Below are 18,608 nucleotides of genomic sequence, written 5' to 3' on the forward strand. Positions count from 1 at the left end.
CCCAGCTCAAGAGAATTCATTGCCTCAAGCCTTCTCAGACATATGTACAAATATGGGAATACCACATGTGAATACATACATGCACATATCTAAATAAAATAAGATAAAAGCATCATGGTATCTACAGTAAAATAATATAGTTTGTACCTTAATATAGAATACAAAATGGTAATCAACTTTCAAAGCCTATGCATGTAAGGCAATGTAAATTAATTTATACATAACTTTATTAAATCATTTCAGCATTCTTTCTAAAAAGATATTTAGAACAATGTGCTGAACATGTATATGGCTGATAGAGTAGTTGCACAGTAGGCACAATGACTTGGATTTGAACCATTTGCACATTAACTAGATCAGTGATTCAGAGCCACAATATAAAATATTGAGAGTTAGAGGAAGAAGAATTAGCAGTTTCAGATCCCACTAGGATATATAGTTTGTTTAAGTCTAGTGTTAGGTACACGAAGCGCTGTCAAATTTCTCAAAAATAGGAAAGAAAAAATGAAAAATAATGATTATAGAGAGGGAAGGTTGGAGAAGAAAAATAAAGGAAGGGAGGGAGGGAGGGAGGGAGGAAGGAAGGAAGGAAGGAAGGAGGAAGGAAGGAAGGGAGGAAGGAAGGAAAACTACTTACCTCTAATAGTTAGATGACAATCAATGCTATGCAACTGAATTGATAGAGAGTTATAATGATTCTGCAGTTCCCAGTTCAGATTTGCAAGTCATTGAGCGCTTTCATAATTATATGATTATGAAGAGGATATGTGTTTTCATCATTGAAATGAATTACTAGCAATTCTTGAGGACACTTAATATTGGACACTGCTATATAAAGGATATAAAAATAATACTCTCGTGGTATAATTTGGATTTAGAGGATATGGCTTGAAATTTATTTATTTAACAGAAATAGTGGCAGTTACTAATTTCATGCCTGTGAAATGTAAATCTATTTATGAAACTACATGGAATTTATACTAAAGATCTTGCTGCTTATATCTTGAGACTCTTTTTCTGTGTATTTTATATTCAGACTTCATGTCTTGATAAAATCTGGAAAATGGTCTAACTTAGCAAGTAAAATGTGAGTTGCAATATCCAATCCATATTTCTTTAAAATATGTATCTGTGTATCTGAATATAATCTAGGATAGACTGTTAATATTAGAGTAAGGGCTTGTAGATTTACAAAAGTATGAAGTTAAAAAAATTGTTCAAAAAAATTGTTCAATTACATAATTTAGGTTTTTATCTTCACAACTCAACAAGCTTAAAAAATCAAAATTTTAATTGCTATTTTTAATATACAAATTGAATCTGTGTCTTCTGGCAATATACAAACTTTAACTATAACTTCTTATGAAGATGATCCTCCAAACATGATGTGAATAAAGAGGACACCAATAAACACAAAATTGGGTGGGGAAAAATCCCAAAATGTCTCAATCCTTCACAATAAGCAATAGGAATTCTTTAAAGTTGGATGTAGGAGAGGCAGAATATTCCAATTGCTTATCAAGTGTTTACCAGTTAACCCTGAACTCATACTTATAATAAGTAACATTCTATGTAACCAACAGGTTTTATTTTTTGGAATATATATACATATATATGTATGTATATATGCATGTAATAGCAGCTGATGAGGCCATAAATTTGAAGGAGAATACAGAGAGTTGTATGGGATACTTTGGAGGAAAGGGAAAGAAGAAAATTAATTAAAATACAATTTTAAAAATGAAAAAAAGGAAGAAACATATTGCCATGCCATGTGTTGTTTTGAGTTAAAAATGGCCCCCATGGACTTACATATTTGAATGTATAATCACCAAGTATTGTCACTATTAGAAAGAATTAGAACATTTAGGAGGCATGGTGTTTTTGGAGGAAGTGGATCCCTGGAGGTGGGCTTGGAGGTTTCAAATTTTAGTGGCAACCCAGCCCCCAATCCATCCTCCCTCTGCTTATGGGTCAGGCTACTTACTCTCAGCTATTGCTTCAGCTCCTGCCTCTGCCTGCATGCCACCGTGATTCCCATTAAGATGAGAATGAACTAACCTGTGAAACTATAAACAAATTAGCAATAAAATGCTCTATTTCCTAAGAGTTTCTGTGGTTATGACGTCTCATCACAGCAACAGAACAGTAACTAAGCCAGAAGTTGTAATCAGGATATGAAGTATTGCTGTGATAAGCTGTGATCATGCTGCTTGTTGGGACAATCTTGACTTCTGATTAGGAAAACAATTGGCAGCATTAAGCAGGGCTTAATGGTTCATACTAGTATGACCATTCCATACGATGACTAGTATGGACGAGAGTTATTCTGAGAGTAATGTAGATTTTAACAGCTCAAGAGGTTTTTGAGAATATTAGTCCATGTCCGAGACACCATTCTTATAATACTTTGGCAAAGAATGTGGTTGTTTTTTTTTTTTTTTTTTTTTTTGTCCTTGTTTTAAAAATCTGCTGGAGGCTAAATCAGAGTTTTAAATAAATTGTTTTGGCAGGGTACATTTCAAGACATCCTTGTATTGGAGAAGTTTTTAATAGCCAGTTTTATACAGATCTATGGACAAAAGGAACAAACTAGAGAAAAAGAAAAGCAGAATGTACTGTTTGAGAAGAAAAATAGTGCCAGGAAGTATAATAGAGCTAAATATAATGTTTAAAGAAAATGCTGTTGCACAGTGGGGTGAAGGGAGTGCTGCTGCTCTCCACACAAGGCCACACCCAGAGTAGTTTCCAAGTTCTGAAACAAATCTAAAGACAAACTTCAGCAGTGAACAAAATCGCAAAAGAAGGAAAGCTTTGATATTAGGCAAGGTGATGTAAAATTTGGAGTTTGCACTACTAGTTTTTGTTTTTTGTTTCAGACAAGTATGTTCTCACAATGCTTTCCTCCATTTTGGAATGGCAAGGTTGGGTGTGAAAAGCCATTGTATGTTAAAAGCAACTTATCTATTTTATTACAATTTTTACAGGAATTATAGGTAAGAAATTGCTATAAATTTCAGAAAAAAATGAACTAAAAACTTCTACAGTGTTGAGACAGTAATTAAGTTGAACTATATGAATTCTACATTATGATAGGGCTATAAGCCTTTGGAGGGGTTGCTGAGAGTAGAATGTGATGAATTGAATACGAATGACACCGCATAGTCTCATATATTTGAATGCTCATTTACTAGGGAAGAACATTACTTGAAACAATTAGAAATATTATGAGGTATGGCTTTTTTGGATGAAGTGTCCCTTGGAGTAGGTTTTAACATTTCAAAATCTACACAAATCCCCATCTCTCTCTCTCTCTCTCTCTCTCTCTCTCTCTCTCTCTCTCTCTCTCTCTCTCTCTCTCTTTCTCTCTGTCTGTCATATATCATCTATCTGCCTAAAGTTTCAGGATGTAGCTCTTAGCTATTCCAGAACCTGCCTCTAGTCTCCCATCATGATGGAAGTGGATTAAAACTCTGAAACTATAAACAATCCCCCAAATTAAATGTTTTCCTTCATACAAGTTTTCTTGGTCATTGAGGCAGTTGAAGAAAATGGCCCCCATAGGCCTATATTGATTGTCACTATTAGAAGGTGTAGCCTTGTTGAAATAAGTGTGGTTTTGTTGGAGCTGATTGTCACTAAGATGTTGACTTTGATGCCAACGACCAGCCTTGGCTTGGGGAGAGGTCCCAAGGAAGGGCCATTTGAGAGTGGTACAAGAAATGGCTCAAATCGATTATGGAATGCAAAGTGAAATTTCTATAATCTTCTTGAGATGGCACTCTAGATGGTTCTCTCCTTGAGACATCTCAACATACCTGTTGGGTTTTCCAAACAAATTAGAATACCTGTTAAATAAATTCTAAAAGAGCTGTTTTTGGGTATTTTGCTTTAAAAAATTTTTTTTCCTGACCAAAGTCAGAAAACCTGGTAGAAAAATTCCAAAAGAGCTTTGTTAGTTCTCTAAATAGTTTTTTGGTTTTCCAACCAAGATTCAAAGAAAAGAAAACTGCTAGAAAAATTCTAAAAAGTCCACTGGAGAGCTCATGGGTTTTCTGATCAAGTCAAGAACACCCACTGGACAAATTAGAAAGAAAGAAAGAAAGAAAGAAAGAAAGAAAGAAAGAAAGAAAGAAAGAAAGAAAGAAAGAAAGAAAGAAAGAAAGAAAGAAAGAAAGAAAAGCTATCAAGACAGCTCATCTCTTGAAGCCCAAAGCCCAGTTTTTTTTTATTTACGTACCAATTCAGTCATATACCTGAGGTTCACTTTTGATTGTGTCAGGAATTAGCATTTTGAGAACTTAGCCCCTGACTCTTAGAGAAAGACAGCAAATATATATATATATATATATATATATATATATATATATATATATATATATATATATATATACCTACACAAACATCTAGGTAAGATTAAACACTGGGCTTGGACTCTCACTCTCACAGATCTCAAAGGGCTCCAGTGAAAGAAGTCAAGAGTTATCCATAGAATCATTGTCATTACAACATGCCAATAGTGCTAATAGCTATCAGAAGGAAACACAACAGGGATAACTAAGGCACCGCAACACTCAGCATCTTATTTAGCTTTGAAATACTGTGCAGTGTGTTCAGCTCACAGGGCTACCAGAACTGTGAGAGGATGGCTTGTCTCTTCGTCACTTGGCCATGTCTTGCTTCTTTGCAATCGTCCTGGTTGCCTTGCCTTTTAAAGGTTTCTGCCTTAAGAAGAAAAAAATAAACCTGAAAATGTTTTTAAGAGCTCAAATTTTGCAAATATCTGAGTTTCTAATAAAATAGTTCTGGTGCAGGCAATGCTGGGAACAGTTAAGATTAACTAATAAACCTGCTGTGGCATGGAGCAATCACTGAGCACGAGTACATTTCCTGATCCCTATCATTCTGGCACAGACAACCCATATTGCTAATGGTATTCCTGAATTTTCTTCAATATTTTACAAAACTATGTCTCTCAAAATGACAGCAAGCAATAAAAAGCTGCACAATGTTTTTCTTCCACAAGTTAAGTGGAATATTTTTAAATGATTAAAAATTCCTGGAGTCAAATAAATAATATAAACCAGCAGTTTTAATTGCTTTTGGCAGATTATAAAACGTTATTACATGGCCAACATTTATGATGATAAGCTCAAGAAAGTCAGGGTTACTTACATATTCTTTTAGGGAAGACTGTGAAATACATTGAACACATTTATGATTCTAATTTAAACAGAAACTCCCTTTAACAATAAAATGTCAGGTAGAAAAGGCAAGAGGATACTAACAATAGTCAGGGCAACACAGACACTTGGGGACCTAAAAAATTTCAAATTACATAGGCTTGGACATAAGATCTGAAAACACATGCTGTGAGTTACAGACAAAGCCACAAATCATATTGGGTCAGTTTCATTTGGAATGAACATTGTAGGACACATTGCAAGGTTCTCTGTTTCACAAAAAAACAGAATATTGTTTCAAAAAGTAGTATTAAAGTATGTTTGCTGGAACTACCCACATAAAGATGAGAAAGAAAAAACCTCCTAATTAAATTAAACTAAGTAATAACATTAATTCAAATATAAAATATGAATATATTTTATGAATCTCATTCTATAATATCATTTCTCTATACCTGTTCACAAAAGAAACACCACTCATCCCAATCAACTGTAACACTGGATATTGAAGTAAGTTGATTTCTGTCTTCCTGAGAAATCATTACACATAATTCCCCAGTGACTGCACAACTTTAGACTCACTTCAGCAGGTGTTCTTTTTACTCTTTATTCTTACCAGCATGAGATGCCACTTATTGTATTCATCTTAGCAATTCTAATGTGTATAAGACTAAATCTCAAAGTAGTTTCGATTTACATATCTCTGATGACTAAGGGTGTTAAGCATTTCTTTAAAAGTTCCTGAGCTATTTGAGTTTCCTTTTATAAGAATTCTACGTACCCCAGTTTTTAATTATTTGCTTCGTTAATGTCTACTATGGAGGGGACATTTGCTTCTTTGTTTGCTTGATTTTGGTTGTTGTTATTTACCCATTTTGGATATTGCCCTAAATACAATGTAGCCTTAATGCCTGTGCTCATGGTGTTCTCTTCAGAACGTATTTTCCTGTGCTGATGACTTCCAGTCTCTTCACATTTTTTTCCTATAGAAGTTTCACTGTATTTGGTTTTATGATGAAGACTTTAATCAATTTGGAGGAGTTGATCAATCTGGAGTTGAGTTTTGTGTAGAATATTAAGTATTAATGTGTTTGGATTATACTAAATGCATCCAATTTGAGCAATACTATTTGGTGAAAAGGCTATCTGTTTTATCCAGTGTGTATTTATGGCTTCTTTCTCAAACAACAGTGACCATCCATAGATTTGTGGATTTATGTCTCAATCTCCAATTTTTTTTCCATTGATCAATGTATCTCTTTTGTGCCAATACCATGTTGTTTTTATCACTGCAGCTCTGCAGTACAACTGGAAATCAGGGATAGTAATGATACTACCCTCAGTTCTTTTCTTCTTCTCAATTGATTTAACTATCCTGATCTCTTCTGTTTGGATTATTTTATTTTGCTTTTGTGTTGCTTGGGGTTCCCTTACTGTCTCTTGATTGGGTCAATAAAGATGGCAGAAGCCAATTGTTGGGTGAAGGATAAGGCAGGATTTCTGGGCAGGATGGAGCAGAGAGGAAGACAGACATATAAGTTTCCGGGACCTATAGTTGTGGCCGCAACTGTGGTGTGAGGCCAAAGAAGATGGGGCAGGATATTCTTCGCCAAGCCTTTGAATTATTTGGTCAGTTTTAAAATATTAAAGCCTCATGTGTTTTTCTTCCACTGTACTAAAGTGAACTAAGTAAGATGGTGGCACCCAGCAAGGAGGAAAGGGCAGGTACTCTCCAGAATACAGAAAGTAGCTGCTCTCAGAACACATCCTGGAACTCAGTGTTAGCAAACCATGAAGGCTGAAGAGACAGCAGGTGAGCAGCGGTTGATCCCAGAGCCTAGATGGATCAAGCATGCTTTTAAAATTACGTGTCACATTCTTGTTTCTTTGTTGTGTGTGTGTGCGTGTGTGTGTGTGTGTGTTTCCATATGAAACTGTCTTTTCACAATCTTTGAAGAACTGTACTGTAATTTTCTACAGTGATTGTATTGAATCTGTAGATTGCTGTTGGTAGCATGGCAATTTTTTTTACATTAGTCCTACTGATCCATAGTCACGTGAGCTCTTTAAAATTTTCAATAATTTCTTCAATTTCTTTCATGAATACCTTGAACTTTTTATAGAATATTTTATTTACATTTTAAATGTTATTTCTTCCCGTTCATAAGCCTCCTATAACATCCCCCTCCCCCTTGTTCTATAAGTGTGTTCTCCATACCCAACCACTTCCCCTTCCCACATCCCTGCCTTCATATTCCCCTACAATGGCAGGACCAAGGGTTGTCCTCCCATTGGTGCCCAACAAGCCATCCTCTACTATATATGCAGCTGGAGTCATGGGTCTGTCCTTGTGTTTTGGGTAGTTGATTAGTCCCTGTGAGCTCTGGTTGGTTGACATTGTTGTTCTTCAGAGGTTGCAAGCTGCTTCAGCTCCTTCAATCCTTTCTCTAATTCCTCAAATGTGAAATCCTTTCTCAGTTCAATGGTTTGCTGCTAGCATTCGCCTCAGTATTTGTCACGGGCTGGCTAAGTCTCTCAGAAAACAGCTATAACATGTTCCTGTCAGCATATACTTCTTGGCTTCATCAATATTGTCTAGTTTTGGTGGCAGTATACATTGTATACATGGGCTGGATCATCAGATGGGCAGCCTCTGAATGGTCATGCCTTCAATCTCTGCTCCGAACTCTGTCTCCAACCCCTTTCTATGAATATTTTTGTTCCTCTTTTTAAGAAGGACTGAAGTATCCGCACTTTGGTCATCCTTCTTCTTGAGCTTCATGTGGTCTGTAGACTGTATCTTGGGTAATTTGAGATTTGAGGCTAATATTCATTTATGAGTGAATGCGTATCATGTGTGTATTTTTGTGATTCAGATACCTCACTCAGGATGATATTGTCCAATTTCATCATTTGCCTATAAATTTCATGAAGTCATTGTTATTCTAGATGGGTAGTCCATTTGTATATATATCACTTTTTCTGTATCCATTCCTCTGTTGAAGGATATCTGGGTTCTTTCCAGCTTCTGGCTATTATTAATAAGGTTGTTATGAACATAGTGGAGCATGTCTTTGTTGTATGTTGGAGCATCTTTTGGGTATATGCCCAGAAGTAGTCCAGCTGGGTCCATAGGTAGTACAACATCCACTTTTCTGAGGAAACTCCAGACTGATTTCCAGAGTGGTTGTGCCAGCTGGCAATCCCATCAACAATGGAAGAGTTTTCCTTTTTCTTCACATCAGCAGCAGCATCTGTCGTCACCTAAGTTTTTGATGTTAACCTTTTCTGACTGGTGTGAGGTGGAGTCTCAGGTTTGTTTTGATTTACATTTCTCTAATGACTAAGGATGTTGAACCTTTCTTTAGGTACTTCTCAGCCATTTGATATTCCTCAGTTGAGAATTCTTTGTTTACCTCTGTACCCCATTTTTATAGGGTTATTTGGCTTTCTGTTGGCTAGCATCTTGAGTTATTTGTATATATTGGATATTATCACTTTATGGGATGTAGGATTGGTAAAGATTTTTTCCCAATCATTTGATTGCTAATGACAGTGTCCTTTGCCTTACAGAAGTTTTGCAGTTTTATGAGGTTCCTTTTGTCAATTATCGATCTTAGAGCATAAGCCATTGGTGTTCAGTTCAGGAAATTTTCCCCAGTACCCAAGTGTTTAAGGCACTTTGTTACTTTTTCTTCTGTTAGTTTGAGTGTATCTGGTTTTATTTGAAGGTCCTTGATTCACTTGGACTTAAGTTTTGTGATAAGAATGGATCAATTTGCATTCTTCTACCTGCTGTTCTCCAGTTGAACCAGTACCATTTGCTGAAAAGGCTACCTTGTTCCACTGGATGGTTTTAGGTCCTTTCGCAAAGATCAAGTGACCATAGGTATGTGGCTTCATATCTGGGTCTTCAATGATATTCCATTGATCTACCTGCCTGTCTGTACCAATTCCATGCAGTTTTTTTTTTTTTTATTGCGGTGTAATACTACTTGAGTTCAGGGATGGTGATTTCCCCAGAAGTTCTTTTATTCTTGAGAATAGTTTTGGCTATCCTGTGTTTTTTGTTATTCCAAATGAATTTGTAAATTGCTCTTTCTTTTTTTTTTTTTTTCTTCTTTTTTCTTTTTTTTTTATTAACTTGAGTATTTCTCATATACATTTCGAGTGTTATTCCCTTTCCCGGTTTCCGGGCAAACATCCCCCTCCTCCCTCCCCTTCCTTATGGGTGTTCCCCTCCCAACCCTCCCCCCATTGCCGCCCTCCCCCCATAGACTAGTTCACTGGGGGTTCAGTCTTAGCAGGACCCAGGGCTTCCGCTTCCACTGGTGCTCTTACTAGGATATTCATTGCTACCTATGGGGTCAGAGTCCAGGGTCAGTCCATGTATAGTCTTTACGTAGTGGCTTAGTCCCTGGAAGCTCTGGTTGCTTGGCATTGTTGTACTTTTGGGGTCTCGAGCCCCTTCAAGCTCTTCCAGTTCTTTCTCTGATTCCTTCAATAGAGGACCTATTCTCAGTTCAGTGGTTTGCTGCTGGCATTCGCCTCTGGATTTGCTGTATTCTGGCTGTGTCTCTCAGGAGCGATCTACATCCGGCTCCTGTCGGTCTGCACTTCTTTGCTTCATCCATCTTGTCTAATTGGGTGGCTGTATATGTATGGGCCACATGTGGGGCAGGCTCTGAATGGGTGTTCCTTAAGTCTCTGTTTTAATCTTTGCCTCTCCCTTCTCTGCCAAGGGTATTCTTTTTCCTCATTTAAAGAAGGAGTGAAGCATTCACATTTTGATCATCCGTCTTGAGTTTCGTTTGTTCTAGGGATCTAGGGTAATTCAAGCATTTGGGCTAATAGCTACTTATCAATGAGTGCATACCAAGTATGTCTTTCTGTGATTGGGTTAGCTCACTCAGGATGATATTTTCCAGTTCCAACCATTTGCCTACGAATTTCATAAACTCGTTTTTGATAGCTGAGTAATATTCCATTGTGTAGATGTACCACATTTTCTGTATCCATTCCTCTGTTGAAGGGCATCTGGGTTCTTTCCAGTTTCTGGCTATTATAAATAAGGCTGCGATGAACATAGTGGAGCACGTGTCTCTTTTATATGTTGAGGCATCTTTTGGGTATGTGCCCAAGAGAGGTATAGCTGGATCCTCAGGCAGTTCAATGTCCAATTTTCTGAGGAACCTCCAGACTGATTTCCAGAATGGTTTTACCAGTCTGCAATCCCACCAACAATGGAGGAGTGTTCCTCTTTCTCCACATCCTCGCCAGCATCTGCTGTCACCTGAGTTTTTGATCTTAGCCAATCGCACTGGTGTGAGGTGAAATCTCAGGGTTGTTTTGATTTGCATTTACCTTATGACTAAAGATGTTGAACATTTCTTTAGGTGTTTCTCAGCCATTTGGCATTCCTCAGCTGTGAATTCTTTGTTTAGCTCTGAACCCCATTTTTTAATAGGGTTATTTGTTTCCCTGCGGTCTAACTTCTTGAGTTCTTTGTATATTTTGGATATAAGGCCTCTATCTGTTGTAGGATTGGTAAAGATCTTTTCCCAATCTGTTGGTTGCCGTTTTGTCCTAACCACAGTGTCCTTTGCCTTACAGAAGCTTTGCAGTTTTATGAGATCCCATTTGTCGATTCTTGATCTTAGAGCATAAGCCATTGGTGTTTTGTTCAGGAAATTTTTTCCAGTGCCCATGTGTTCCAGATGCTTCCCTAGTTTTTCTTCTATTAGTTTGAGTGTGTCTGGTTTGATGTGGAGGTCCTTGATCCACTTGGACTTAAGCTTTGTACAGGGTGATAAGCATGGATCGATCTGCATTCTTCTACATGTTGCCCTCCAGTTGAACCAGCACCATTTGCTGAAAATGCTATCTTTTTTCCATTGGATGGTTTTGGCTCCTTTGTCAAAAATCAAGTGACCATAGGTGTGTGGGTTCATTTCTGGGTCTTCAATTCTATTCCATTGGTCTATCTGTCTGTCTCTGTACCAATACCATGCAGTTTTTATCACTATTGCTCTGTAATACTGCTTGAGTTCAGGGATAGTGATTCCCCCTGAAGTCCTTTTATTGTTGAGGATAGCTTTAGCTATCCTGGGTTTTTTGTTATTCCAGATGAATTTGCAAATTGTTCTGTCTAACTCTTTGAAGAATTGGATTGGTATTTTGATGGGGATTGCATTGAATCTGTAGATTGCTTTTGGTAAAATGGCCATTTTTACTATATTAATCCTGCCAATCCATGAGCATGGGAGATCTTTCCATCTTCTGAGGTCTTCTTCAATTTCTTTCCTCAGTGTCTTGAAGTTCTTATTGTACAGATCTTTTACTTGCTTGGTTAAATGCACACCGAGGTACTTTATATTATTTGGGTCTATTATGAAGGGTGTCGTTTCCCTAATTTCTTTCTCGGCTTGTTTCTCTTTTGTATAGAGGAAGGCAACTGATTTATTTGAGTTAATTTTATACCCAGCCACTTTGCTGAAGTTGTTTATCAGCTTTAGTAGTTCTCTGGTGGAACTTTTGGGATCACTTAAATATACTATCATGTCATCTGCAAATAGTGATATTTTGACCTCTTCTTTTCCGATCTGAATCCCTTTGATCTCCTTTTGTTGTCTGATTGCTCTGGCTAGAACTTCAAGAACTGTATTGAATAAGTAGGGAGAGAGTGGGCAGCCTTGTCTAGTCCCTGATTTTAGTGGGATTGCTTCAAGTTTCTCTCCATTTAGTTTAATGTTAGCAACTGGTTTGCTGTATATGGCTTTTACTATGTTTAGGTATGGGCCTTGAATTCCTTTTCTTTCCAGGACTTTTATCATGAAGTGGTGTTGAATTTTGTCAAATGCTTTCTCAGCATCTAATGAAATGATCATGTGGTTCTGTTCTTTCAGTTTGTTTATATAATGGATCACGTTGATGGTTTTCCGTATATTAAACCACCCCTGCATGCCTGGGATGAAGCCTACTTGATCATGGTGGATGATTGTTTTGATGTGCTCTTGAATTCGGTTTGCCAGAATTTTATTGAGTATTTTTGCGTCGATATTCATAAGGGAAATTGGTCTGAAGTTCTCTTTCTTTGTTGTGTCTTTGTGTGGTTTAGGTATAAGAGTAATTGTGGCTTCGTAGAAGGAATTCGGTAGAAGGGCTCCATCTGTTTCAATTTTGTGGAATAGTTTGGATAATATTGGTATGAGGTCTTCTATGAAGGTTTGATAGAATTCTGCACTAAACCTGTCTGGACCTGGGCTCTTTTTGGTTGGGAGACCTTTAATGACTGCTTCTATTTCCTTAGGAGTTATGGGGTTGTTTAACTGGTTTATCTGTTCCTGATTTAACTTCGATACCTGGTATCTGTCTAGGAAATTGTCCATTTCCTGAAGATTTTCAAATTTTGTTGAATATAGGTTTTTATAGTAAGATCTGATGATTTTTTGAATTTCCTCCGAATCTGTAGTTATGTCTCCCTTTTCATTTCTGATTTTGTTAATTTGAACACACTCTCTGTGTCCTCTCGTTAGTCTGGCTAAGGGTTTATCTATCTTGTTGATTTTCTCAAAGAACCAACTTTTGGTTCTGTTGATTCTTTCTATGGTCCTTTTTGTTTCTACTTGGTTGATTTCAGCTCTGAGTTTGATTATTTCCTGCCTTCTACTCCTCCTGGGTGTATTTGCTTCTTTTTGTACTAGAGCTTTTAGGTGTGCTGTCAAGCTGCTGACATATGCTCTTTCCTGTTTCTTTCTGCAGGCACTCAGCGCTATGAGTTTTCCTCTTAGCACAGCTTTCATTGTGTCCCATAAGTTTGGGTATGTTGTATCTTCATTTTCATTAAATTCTAAAAAGTTTTTAATTTCTTTCTTTATTTCTTCCTTGACCAGGTTATCATTGAGTAGAGCATTGTTCAATTTCCACGTATATGTGGGCATTTTTCCCTTATTGTTATTGAAGACCAGTTTTAGGCCGTGGTGGTCCGATAGCACGCATGGGATTATTTCTATCTTTCTGTACCTGTTGAGGCCCGTTTTTTGACCAATTATATGGTCAATTTTGGAGAAAGTACCATGAGGAGCTGAGAAGAAGGTATATCCTTTTGCTTTAGGATAGAATGTTCTATAAATATCCGTTAAGTCCATTTGGCTCATGACTTCTCTTAGTCTGTCTACATCACTGTTTAATTTCTGTTTCCATGATCTGTCCATTGATGAGAGTGGGGTGTTGAAATCTCCCACTATTATTGTGTGAGGTGCAATGTGTGTTTTGAGCTTTAGTAAGGTTTCTTTTACGTATGTAGGTGCCCTTGTATTTGGGGCATAGATATTTAGGATTGAGAGTTCATCTTGGTTGATTTTTCCTTTGATGAATATGAAGTGTCCTTCCTTATCTTTTTTGATGACGTTTAGTTGGAAAATGATTTTATTTGATATTAGAATGGCTACTCCAGCTTGCTTCTTCTGACCATTTGCTTGGAAAGTTGTTTTCCAGCCTTTCACTCTGAGGTAGTGTCTGTCTTTGTCTCTGAGGTGTGTTTCCTGTAGGCAGCAGAATGCAGGGTCCTCGTTGTGTATCCAGTTTGTTACTCTATGTCTTTTTATTGGGGAGTTGAGGCCATTGATATTGAGAGATATTAAGGAATAGTGATTATTGCTTCCCGTTATATTCATATTTGGATGTGAGGTTATGTTTGTGTGCTTTCATTCTCTTTGTTTTGTTGCCAAGACGATTAGTTTCTTGCTTCTTCTAGGGTATAGCTTGCCTCCTTATGTTGGGCTTTACCATTTATTATCCTTTGTAGTGCTGGATTTGTAGAAAGATATTGTGTAAATTTGGTTTTGTCATGGAATATCTTGGTTTCTCCATCAATGTTAATTGAGAGTTTTGCTGGATACAGTAACCTGGGCTGGCATTTGTGTTCTCTTAGGGTCTGTATGACATTAGTCCAGGATCTTCTGGCCTTCATAGTTTCTGGCGAGAAGTCTGGTGTGATTCTGATAGGTCTCCCTTTATATGTTACTTGACCTTTTTCCCTTACTGCTTTTAATATTCTTTCTTTATTTTGTGCGTTTGGTGTTTTGACAATTATGTGACGGGAGGTGTTTCTTTTCTGGTCCAATCTATTTGGAGTTCTGTAGGCTTCTTGTATGTCTATGGGTATCTCTTTTTTTAGGATAGGGAAGTTTTCTTCTATGATTTTGTTGAAGAAATTTGCTGGTCCTTTGAGCTGGGAGTCTTCACTCTCTTCTATACCTATTATCCTTAGGTTTGATCTTCTCATTGAGACCTGGATTTCCTGTATGTTTTGGACCAGTAGCTTTTTCTGCTTTACATTGTCTTTGACAGTTGAGTCAATGATTTCTATGGAATCTTCTGCTCCTGAGATTCTCTCTTCCATCTCTTGTATTCTGTTGGTGAAGCTTGTATCTACAGCTCCTTGTCTCTTCTTTTGGTTTTCTATATCCAGGGTTGTTTCCATGTGTTCTTTCTTGATTGCTTCTATTTCCATTTTTAATTCCTTCAACTGTTTGATTGTGTTTTCCTGGAGTTCTTTCAGGGATTTTTGTTATTCCTCTCTGTAGGCTTTTACTTGTTTATTAATGTTTTCCTGTGCTTCCCTAAGTGTGTTCATGTCTTTCTTGAAGTCCTCCAGCATCATGATCAAATATGATTTTGAAACTAGATCTTGCTTTTCTGGTGTGTTTGGATATTCCATGTTTGTTTTGGTGGGAGAATTGGGCTCCGATGATGGCATGTAGTCTTGGTTTCTGTTGCTTGGGTTCCTGCGCTTGCCCCTCGCCATCAGATTATCTCTAGTGTTACTTTGTTCTGCTATTTCTGACAGTGGCTAGACTGTCCTATAAGCCTGTGTGTCAGGAGTGCTGTAGACCTGTTTTCCTCTCTTTCAGTCAGTTATGGGGACAGAGTGTTCTGCTTTCGGGCGTGTAGTTTTTCCTCTCTACAGGTCTTCAGCTGTTCCTGTGGGCCTGTGTCTTGAGTTAACCAGGCAGCTTTCTTGCAGCAGAAAATTTGGTCTTACCTGTGGTCCCGAGGCTCAGGTTTGCTCGTGGGGTGCTGCCCAGGGGCTCTCTGCAGCGGCAGCAACCAGGTCGACCTGTGTCGCCCCTTCCGGGAGCTTCAGTGCACCAGGGTTCCAGATGGTCTTTGGCTTTTTCCTCTGGCGTCGGAGATGTGTGTGCAGGGAGCCGTCTCTTCTGGTTTCCCAGGCTTGTCTGCCTCTCTGAAGGTTTAGCTCTCCCTCCCACGGGATTTGGGTGCAGAGAACTGTTTATCCGGTCTGTTTCCTTCAGGGTCCGGCGGTGTCTCTGGCAGGGGTCCTGCCGCTCCCCCACGGGAGCCCAGAGGCCTTATACAGTTTCCTCTTGGGCCAGGGATGTGGGCAGGGGTGAGCAGTGTTGGTGGTCTCTTCCGCTCTGCAGCCTCAGGAGTGCCCACCTGACCAGGCGGTTGGGTCTCTCTCTCACTGGGTCTGGGAGCAGAGAGCTGCTGCGGGCCGGGATCTGCGGGTGTCAAATTTCTCTTTCTAACTCTATGAAGATTGAGTTGGAATTTTGAAGGGGGATTGCATTCAATTTGTAGATTGCTTTTGCAAAATTTTTACTATATTAATCCTGACAATCCATGATCATGAGAGGTCTTTGTATGCCGTTGACCTCCTTTTGTTGTCTGATTGCTTTGGCTAGCCCTTCAAGTTCTATATTGAATATGTAGGGAGAGAGTGGGCAGCCTTGTCTAGTTCCTGATTTTAGTGGGATTGCTTCAAATTTCTTTCCATTTAGTTTGAAGTCTATTGGTTTGCTGTATATTGCTTTTACTATGGTTAAGTATAGGCCTTGAATTCCTGATGATTCCAATACTTTTAACATGAAGGTGTGTTGAATTTTGTCAAAGGCTTTCTCAGCATCTAATGATCATGTGCTTTCTTTTCCTCTGAGTTAGTTTACATAACGGATTACGTTGATGGATTTCAGTATATGGAACCATCCTTGCATCCCTGGAAAAAGCCTACTAGATAATGAATCATTTTGATCGTTGATCGTTTTGATGGGTTCTTGAATTTGGTTTGTGAGAATTTTACTGAGTATATTTGCGTCAATATTCATAAGGGAAAATATTCTGAAGTTCTCTTTCTTTTTGTGGGTATATGTGTTGTTTAGGTATAAGTGTAATTGTGGCTACATAGAAAGAATTGGGAAGTGATCCTTCTGTTTTTATTTTGGGGAGTAGTTTTGACATTATTGGTATGAGGTCTTCTCTGAACTTCTGATAGAAATCTGCACCAAACCCATCTGGTCCTGGTCTTTTTTTTTTTTGTTATTGTTGTTGTTGTTGTTGTTGGGAGACTTTTAATAACTGCTTCTCTTTCTTTAGGAGTTATGGAACTCTTTAGGTGATTTATCTAATCCTAATTTAACTTTACTACCTGTTCTCTGTTTAGAAAAGTATCCATTTCATTCAGATTTTCCAGTTTTGTTGAATATAGATAGGCTTTTGTAGTAGGATCTGATGATTTTTTTTAACTTTCTCAGATTCTGCTGTTATGTCTCCCTTTTCATTTCTGATTTTGTTCATTTAAATACACTCTCTGTGCCTTCTGGTTGGTCTGGCTAAGAGTTTTTCTGTCTTGAAAATTTTCTCAAAGAACCAGCTCTTGGTTTTGGTGATTCTTTGTATAGGACTTCTTGTTTCTTCTTAGTTGATTTCAGCCCTGTCACGATTATTGCCTGCTTTTGGGTATATTTGCCTTTTTTTTTTTGTTTTTCTAGAGCTTTTATGTGTGCTGTCAAGCTGCTAATGTATGCTCTCTCCTGTTTCTTTTTGGAGGCACTCAGAGTTATGAGTTTTCCTCTTAGCACAGCTTTCATTGTGTCCCATAAGTTTGGGTATGCTGTGCCTCCATTTTCATTAAATTCTACAAAGCCTAATTTCTTTCTTTATTTTTTTCTTGACCAAGTTATCATTGAGTAGAGTGTTGTTTAACTTCCATGTATGTGTAGGTGTTCTGTCTTTTTTGTTGTTATTGAAGACCAATCTTAGTCTGTGGTGATCTGATAGGATGCATGGGATTATTTCAGTCTTGTTGTATCTGTTGAGGTCTGTTTTGTGACCGATTGTATCGTCAATTTTGGAGAAGGCACCATGATGTGCAGAGAAGAAGATATATCCTTTTGTTTCGGGATAAAATGTTCTATAATTATCTGTTAAGTCCATTTGATTCATAACTTCTGTTAGTTTCTCTGTGACTCTGTTTAGTTTTTGTTTCCATGATCTGTCCGTTGAGGAGAGCAGGTGTTGAATTCTCCCAGTGTTATTCTGTGAGGTACAATGTGTTCTTTGAGCTTCAGTAAGGTTTCTTTTATGAATGTAAGTTCGCTTGCATTTGGTGCATATATATTCATGATTGAGAGTTCATCTTGGTGGATTTTTCCTTTGATGAATATGAAGTGTCCTTCCTCAACTTTTTTGATAACTTTTTGTTGAAAGTCGATTTTAATTGATATTAGAATGGCTATTCCAGCTTATTTCTTAGGACAATTTGCTTAGAAAAAATTTTTTTCCAGCTTTTTACTCTGAGATCGTTTCTATCTTTGTCACAGAGGTGTGTTTCCTGTAAGAAGCAAAGTACTGTGTTCTCTTTAAGTATCAAGTCTGTTAGTCAATGTCTTTTTATTAAGGAATTGAGTCTATTGACATTAAGAGATATTAAGAAATAGGAATTGTTGTTTCCTGTTACTTTTTGGTGTTAGAGGCAGAATTATGTTTGTGTTTCTCTCCTTTGATTTTTTTTGCAAGGAGTTTACTTTCTTACTTTTTCTAGTGTGTAGTTTTCCTCCTTGTGTTGGAGTTTTTCATGTATTATCCTTCCTATGGCTGGATTTGTAGAAAGATAATGTAAATTTGGTTTTGTCATGGAATATCTTAGTTTCTCCTTCTCTGGTAATTGAGAGTTTTGCTGGATATGGTAGCCTGGGTTGACATTTGTGTTCTCTTAGGCTCTATATGACATCAATCCAGGATCTTTCTATTCTCTGGTGAGAAGTCTGGTGTAATTCTTATAGGTCTGCCTTTATATGTTCCTTGAACTTTTACTTTATTTTATTATTACTGTTTTTATTATTTCTTTGTGTGTGTGTGTGTGTGTGTGTGTGTGTGTATGTGTGTGTGTGTATGTGTGTGTGTGTGTGTGTGTGTATGTGTGTGTGTGTTTGAGTTTGGTGTCTTGAATATTATGTGACAGGGGGATTTTCTTTTCTGGTCCAATCTATTTTGAGTTCTGTAGGCTTCTTGTATGTTTATAGGCATGTCTTTCTTAATGTTAGGAAAGTTTTCTTCTATAATTTTGTTGAAGAACTTTACTGGCCTTTTAAACTGGGAATCTTCACTCTCTTTTATACCTAT

General features: G+C 37.6%; 1 non-coding gene across 1 annotated transcript; it reads right to left on the reverse strand.

Moving 5' to 3' along the window:
- Window positions 1–3,821: 3,821 nt before the first annotated feature.
- Window positions 3,822–3,880, reverse strand: LOC120101217 (U7 small nuclear RNA). The gene has a single exon (XR_015679237.1). It is a non-coding gene; the product is annotated as a U7 small nuclear RNA (small nuclear RNA).
- Window positions 3,881–18,608: the final 14,728 nt, after the last annotated feature.

The sequence above is a fragment of the Rattus norvegicus genome, chromosome 2 (assembly GCF_021556685.1).
Source record: "Rattus norvegicus strain SHRSP/BbbUtx chromosome 2, alternate assembly SHRSP_T2T, whole genome shotgun sequence".
In the NCBI taxonomy this organism is placed as follows: Eukaryota; Metazoa; Chordata; class Mammalia; order Rodentia; family Muridae; genus Rattus; species Rattus norvegicus.